This window comes from Medicago sativa, chromosome 6 (genome assembly GCF_051527215.1).
Source record: "Medicago sativa cultivar Bolivia chromosome 6, Bolivia_mono, whole genome shotgun sequence".
Taxonomy (NCBI): Eukaryota; Viridiplantae; Streptophyta; class Magnoliopsida; order Fabales; family Fabaceae; genus Medicago; species Medicago sativa.
Window position 1 is genome coordinate 92,733,913 of NC_140754.1, and position 6,921 is coordinate 92,740,833.

Here is a 6,921-nt window from a genome sequence, read left to right on the forward strand (position 1 = left end):
TTTCGAGTTCGAATTTGGTTCACCACATTCTCTGGTTCACCACATTCTCCCTCACGTGCCTATTTAAAGTATGTGTTGACCATTGTACCAATAACAAAATACAAGAGAACAAAATAGTTTACACCGAAAGTCCATGTTTAATTTTCTCGACAAATATATATTTGTCAAATATATATTAAATTCCAATTTTCTCGATTGGAATTGATGATATTTTTCAATAATTAGGGTAAGATGGAATGCATGGGCTAAAGTACAATAGCATTTTGGGCCTTCCTGCATGGAATTTTTTCTTATCCCGCCACCCCATGAATTTTTTCTAATCCAAAGCTTGTTTATATCGTTTCAGATTATAGAATTCAAAATCACCTAAAATTCAGAATATAACACAATTTAGTAGAAAATTTAACATGCAAATACATTTCATATCATAAAATTTGAACTCTGACAAACCCGCAATTTTCAAACACTAATGGCTTCAGGATATTGACATATTTCAAATTCTATAAATAAAACACATAAAATACCAGCTTCAACTTATAGAATCTAAACCATAGATGCACAAAAGAGTTTTGTTTTTGTAATCTTACAATAGTACATGTACTATATGCTCGGAGTAACACATCAAAACATAATAACGACATAAAAAATATACCACAATATGAAACATAAAATCATACGTCGTAATACTCGAACACAATAATATCAAAATGAAATATGCCTCTATGCTCATAACAATCCACTCTGCAATGCTCCAATTGTGTAGGTTCATAAAATTTAATTTTCATGCTTCACGGTGCTTAAGTGCCGTCGGAGTTTTTTTTTAATTGTATATATTTTTTTGACAGTTTTTTTTTTTGAATGGTATATGTTAACTGTAGTTTGGGGTAAAATGATATTTTCCATGTGTTTTCAAGCAAAATTTGATGTGGGAAAATCAATTTTCAAAATCCATTAGCAAAATTATGCGCTTCTTCTTGGGATTGATTTTTTATTTTCATACCCCCCTACAGATCCTACTGACCCTAATTTTATCAAAATCTCCATTTTATCATTCTTCACAATTTTTATTTCTCCGGATTTATAAATTAGAAGTAAAATATATTTGAAAAATAATAAGTTTTAAAAACTGAAAATTTGAGTTCTTTGAAAGAGAAAAAATGACCAAAGTTTTTCGGCATTTTACTTGATATGAAAAAAATAAAGAAAATGAAATTTTGCAGAACATAAAGTTTAAGTTCTATAATATACATGTTTACCATGTACAACTGCCTAACTAATAAGTGCCTCAGAGACCCAAAAAAAAAAAATTATTAAAAGTTGTGTATTTAACTTTTTAAAAGTTTTTTTCGACAAATCTTCTTCGACATAAGTTTTGTCTTTTATTTATATTTTAGATTCTTTTTGCTTTAAGACATTTGTTTGTAGGCTTAATACATGCTTTGGTCCCTTAACTTATTTTCGGATTTCATTTTGGTCCCTTAACTTTAAAGCTCGTGTCAATTTGGTCCCATAACTTTACCTCTGTTTACACTACGGTCCCTTGTTAGTTTTTTTTACCAAAAACGTTAAGTTTTGCCAGGTATGCTCTCCACGTCGGCAATACAAAAGGGGAAAGATTGGTGAAAATTAGGGTTTTTTTTTCTTCTCCTTGTTCCACCATTCCTTCTCCTTCGTGACCTTCCTTCTCCTTCTTCCACCATTCTTTTTCTTCTTCATTCTCCTCGTAAATTCGAACCACACAACACCTTCGGAGTGAAATGTCGAACCGGACATTAAAAACTCAATGGGTTCATGAAGAATCATATGCATCTGGATCTCGTTGGGTCTAATTTGAGAAGAAGGGTAGTACCAAATTGTAGGTGTGGAGAAACGGTTGTAATTCGAACTGTAAGCGATGCATTGAATCGTAATTTTGGGAAGAAATTCGGGGTTGTAGAAATTACAGAATTCGGACCGACAAAGGATGCGGCTACTTTAAGTTAGTTGATGAAGATGATGGTATGGATGAAAGGGGTTTGTTGATTGAAAAACATAAATTGAAGATTGAAAAACGAAGAAAAAAAAAACAAGTTGAAGATTGAGTTATCAAGAACAAGAAAATGGTTGATCATAGGCGTTATTTTTTGGATTTTTATGCTTTGGGATTGTGTTGGTCTTAGGAACAATTTTAGTTTGCAAAACCACATACATTTTGAGTGGATTTTATTTGAAATAGGAACAATGATGTATTTTGAATTCTAGGAACAATGATGTATTTTGAATTATAGGAACAACTTTGTAATTTGAGTGGATGAATGAATTAGTTGATATTGTTATGAATGTAATGTCTAGGTGACTATGACGGAATGGATGTAATGTGTTTGATGAATGGATGTAATGTGTTTGATGAATGAATGTAATGTATTTGATGAATGAAGAATGAATGCAATAGTTTGAATGAATTGTGCTTTGTTGATGTTCATTTTAAGTATATAATGTCGAGTTGCATAATGGTATATCGGGAACAATTAAGTTGAGTTGTATAATGGTATAACGTAATTGCAAAGTGTTATAACGGGAACAATTAATATGTGCTATAACAGAGTTGCATAATGTTGAGTTGTATAAGATGCAAAAGTGCTCAATAGCACATCATTCCATTAAATTCATAAGTGCAATTACGGCATATAATTCATCGGCTATGAGCAATGTTACGGCACTAAGTGCTTATCGGTTAAAAAGTGCAGAACATTGCACACCAAAACAAAGTGAAATGTGCTTAATATCGGTCAATAGCACATATTACATTCAAATAGACTACTTAATAAGCTTCTAACCAAAAAGACTACTTAATAACCTTCTAACCAAAAAGACTACTTAATAACCTTCTAACCAAAAAGACTACTTAATAAGCTTCTAACCAAAAAGACTACTTAATAAGCTTCTAACCAAGTAGACTATTTAATAAGCTTCTAAGGCCGAGATGCGAGATCCTGCCTTCCTTGACACCTAGTTTCCTTTCTTTTGTGTTGGTTGAGTTGCGGCAACATCGGACACATTCCCATATTTTCTTTTCCTTGGTGATCTCATTTTTTCGAACCGGTGCTTGAGATGATTGTGTCCGAGCCGGGTGTGCCTTTGACCGAGCGGGTGCTTGAGATGATTGTGTCGAGCCGGGTGTGCCTTTGATCGAGAAGCCGGTGGTTGAGATGCTTGTGTCTTAGAAGCTTGTGTATGAGATGCTTGTGTCCTGAGACACATTGATAGTATTTCTCTTCCTAGGTGATCTAATTTTCTTACGTATGTTTGGTTGAGAAGAGTGTGCCTGTGACTTAGAAGCTTGTTGTTGAGAAGCTTGTTCTTGAGAAGCTTGTTGATCGAAGCTTGTGCGGGGTGTGCCTCGGATGATTGTGGGTGAGAAGCTTGTGGGTGAGATGATGGTGGTGGAGGTGGTGGTGGAGGTAGTGGGCATGTTGACTTGTTGTGTCCGGTTGCACTGCACCTACTACACTTAATCCCATAAGAAGCTCTCTTCATTTGTGAGTTATCTCTCATCGGCTCACTTGCATCCATTCTCCTCTTCTTTTTAGGTTTCCCTGGTTGCCTTTTCACGGGTGGTGGTTGAAGGTCGGTGCGATGCTGTCCTCATCCATAGATCTTGGCCATTTATAGGGAAAATGATGCTTTGGAATAACATGCGAGAATATTGCTCTTTTTTGAAAATTGATGGCACATAGTCGGCTATCCTGTAGTTTTTGTATTTCATGCAAGAAATGGCATGACGGCATGGTAGTCTGTCACAGCCATTTCCTGCAATCACACACTTTGTCCAACAAATTGACAGCATACTGTCTCCGGTGCTTGACATATGTATAACTTGAAAATCATGATCTCCACTTTGCCTACATTAAGATTAACAAGATGGTTACATTATGCAAGTAACAAGATGCCTACATTAAGATTCTTTATCATTATTGGTAAATATATTCATACCTTAAGATATTCATACCTTAAGATTCTTTAACAAAATACTTTTACATTAAGATGCCTACATTAAGATATTCATACCGACTTGCCGATTATTGGTATAAGAAGATTCCTTTTCTAGCTTTTTCTTGATATATGGCGTAACTTCACCATCGGCATACTTAGCAATTTTCTCCCTATTGATCTGCCACCTTTCCATGACATTCACTCTGATATCCTCCAACATAGATACAATTGGCTTGGACCTTGGAACAACAATAACGAAATTGAAAGCCTCGAAATGTTATTCACTAGTGTGTCACACCTGTGTATCACCCTTGAACATTGCTCTAGTCCAATGCCTTGGTTCAATTTCACACGAGATAGTTAAAAGCTTCCTCATTGATCTTCTTGATTTCCATCATTTCCCTCTCAAATGCATTTACGTAGGTAGCCTTTGCAGCCCTCCACATTAACTCTTTTAGTTTTTTCCCGGGAAATCTCTTCCTAAAGTTGTTGTAGAGGTGTACGACAAAAACCTCGATCAACTCCGGAAGTAATTTATCAATTGCGGCAAAAGTCCCCTGTTTAACATAATACATTTCAAAAAAACGATAATTAAAATTAATGTATGCAATTAAAGACAAGTAATTGAACATATTAAAGTAAAATGAATAGTTAGTTTACCTTTTGCTGATCACTTATTATAGTATAAGTCTTGCACGGTACTGGTGCCACCCCAAATCGGCTATGAGAAGCTCCAAAAACCATTCCCATGATTCTTTAGTCTCTCCTTCCACAACAGCATATGCAATTGGAAGAATTTGGTCATTAGGATCCATGCCAATTGCGGCCAATAACATTCCACCATAAGGGGTCTTAAGAAAACACCCATCAAGATCAATAATGGGTCTGCAATTGAAGAAACTATCCCTACACCCCTTAAAACGGACATACATTCTGCGAAAGTGGGGACAAAATATGGCATTAGGATTCTCTAGGTCGGCCTCGGTACCTACATAAGGGGTGCTAGTAATGGATACGAAGATTACGGGTTGGATCTAAGTAATTCTTTGCCATAGTCATGTAACCTTCTATATTGATCTCTAAAGCTACCTTCCACAAATTCGGCTACCAAATTCTTTGCCCTATAAGCTTTGCTTCGTTCACACCAATACCCCATTTTTGTTGAGCCCTATTCATAATTGTAGTAACTTCTAAGTCCCTATTCTCCCTAACCCTTGTGTGTAGTTTAGATCCTAACCATTTAGAGTTCATCGGCTTAACTCTAAATGTTGGAGTACATGTATGATCCCCTTCACTAACACTCCTCAACTGCCATGTTTCCTCACCTTTAATATGACCACAAAACATCTCCCATTCACAAACTTCACCTTTGCAATAAACCCTCATTCTCTCTTTATCATTTTTTCTAAACTTTAAATCCCTAGCATTGTCCACAACATAAGTTCTAACGGCATGTTGAAAATCAATCTTTGTCAAAAATAAAGTACCGGCCTCCCATTTATAGTCTTTCATACTACCTGGCATCTTGAAAGTTGGGAATCGGTATCGAGAACCGGTATCCGGCTCGAGTTATATTCTTCCACATCACTTAATCCCTTGTCTCCCACAACACTTGATTGACCTACTTCTCCTTCATTGTTAACGGATCTTCTAAGATGTTCAATTAAGTCATCTTCAAACACGAGCTCTGCGGTTGTTTTCTTCTTGGGTCTTCCTCTTCCTCTCCTCCTACTGCATTCTCCCTTCTTCTTTTTCCCCTTGTTAGCGATTACCACATCCCTCACCTCTTAAGGTTTCGGCTTGAACGGTTGCTTCATTCCCATTATCTTCATTCACACCGGATCCTCACCAACATTAACGGTTGCTTCATTCACACCGGATCCCTCACCAACAACAATTGCTTCATTCACACTAGATCCCTCACCAACAACGGTTTCAACATTCACGGTTGGGTCATTAAACACGGGGTCTTCATTTAAGGTAGAAGTTGGTTTATTAACTACACTCCCACCTACCTCGGTGTCTAGATTTCCTGCTATACACACCTCATCATCCGAGTCACCAAAATGTTGCCACTAATGCACTATCTTCCCTCTCGGGAGTCACATTACCCAATCCATCTTCATTATCTACCCCATCTTCAACAACACCTTCATTGCCTTGCCCATCTTCATTACCTAGCCCATCTTCATTCACACCTTCGGGCCTATTCCCATGCTCACCAAACAAATCATTCTCATCCAACATTGGGCCTAAGTCATTTAAGTCCAACTCGGGCCCATCTTCATTCACACCACGAGTTGGGACCACTTACACCACTTTCAACATTTTTATCTTCGGCGGTGGGACCTACATCGGTGGGACCTTCATTTGTTTCATTAACAACGGAGTGGGACGATGGGGCCATACATGGATATTCTATCAATGGGTCGAGGGCTACAACATTAGGTTGTGACATAGGGTGGACGGCATACAAATGGACCCTATCATATTGAAGTGCAATACTTTGCATCCTTCATGCACCACTATCATTATTCAAAGGAATAAACCCATCTTCCATAGCGGGGTCATGATACCACGAGAGACTTAAGACTAGCATACCCACATCTTTTTAGGTTGATAACAAAGCAAAGTATGAGAAAAAGTCTAGTTCACGATCTAGTGTTTCTCTTGGTCCTTCATAATCGGCATCCATAAAGCTACTAAAATCTCCGGCATGATGGACCACACACTCAAATATTTGGTCCATCTGTTTTTTACCATTAATATACAAAAGAAACAAAACCTAATCAGATTTATGCACAAAATTCGAAATAATTGGACCACACACCACACAACGGTATAAAACCCTAATTTAACAAATGGAAATCCAACAAAGCAGACAAAATTCGACTTTTGAGAAGGAATAAACAATAAATAAACCAAACATATGCATACAACACCTTAAAA

General features: G+C 36.8%; 1 pseudogene; it reads right to left on the minus strand.

The window, feature by feature from the left end:
• Positions 1-2,988: 2,988 nt before the first annotated feature.
• On the minus strand, positions 2,989-6,667 carry LOC146918282 (uncharacterized; annotated as a pseudogene).
• Positions 6,668-6,921: the final 254 nt, after the last annotated feature.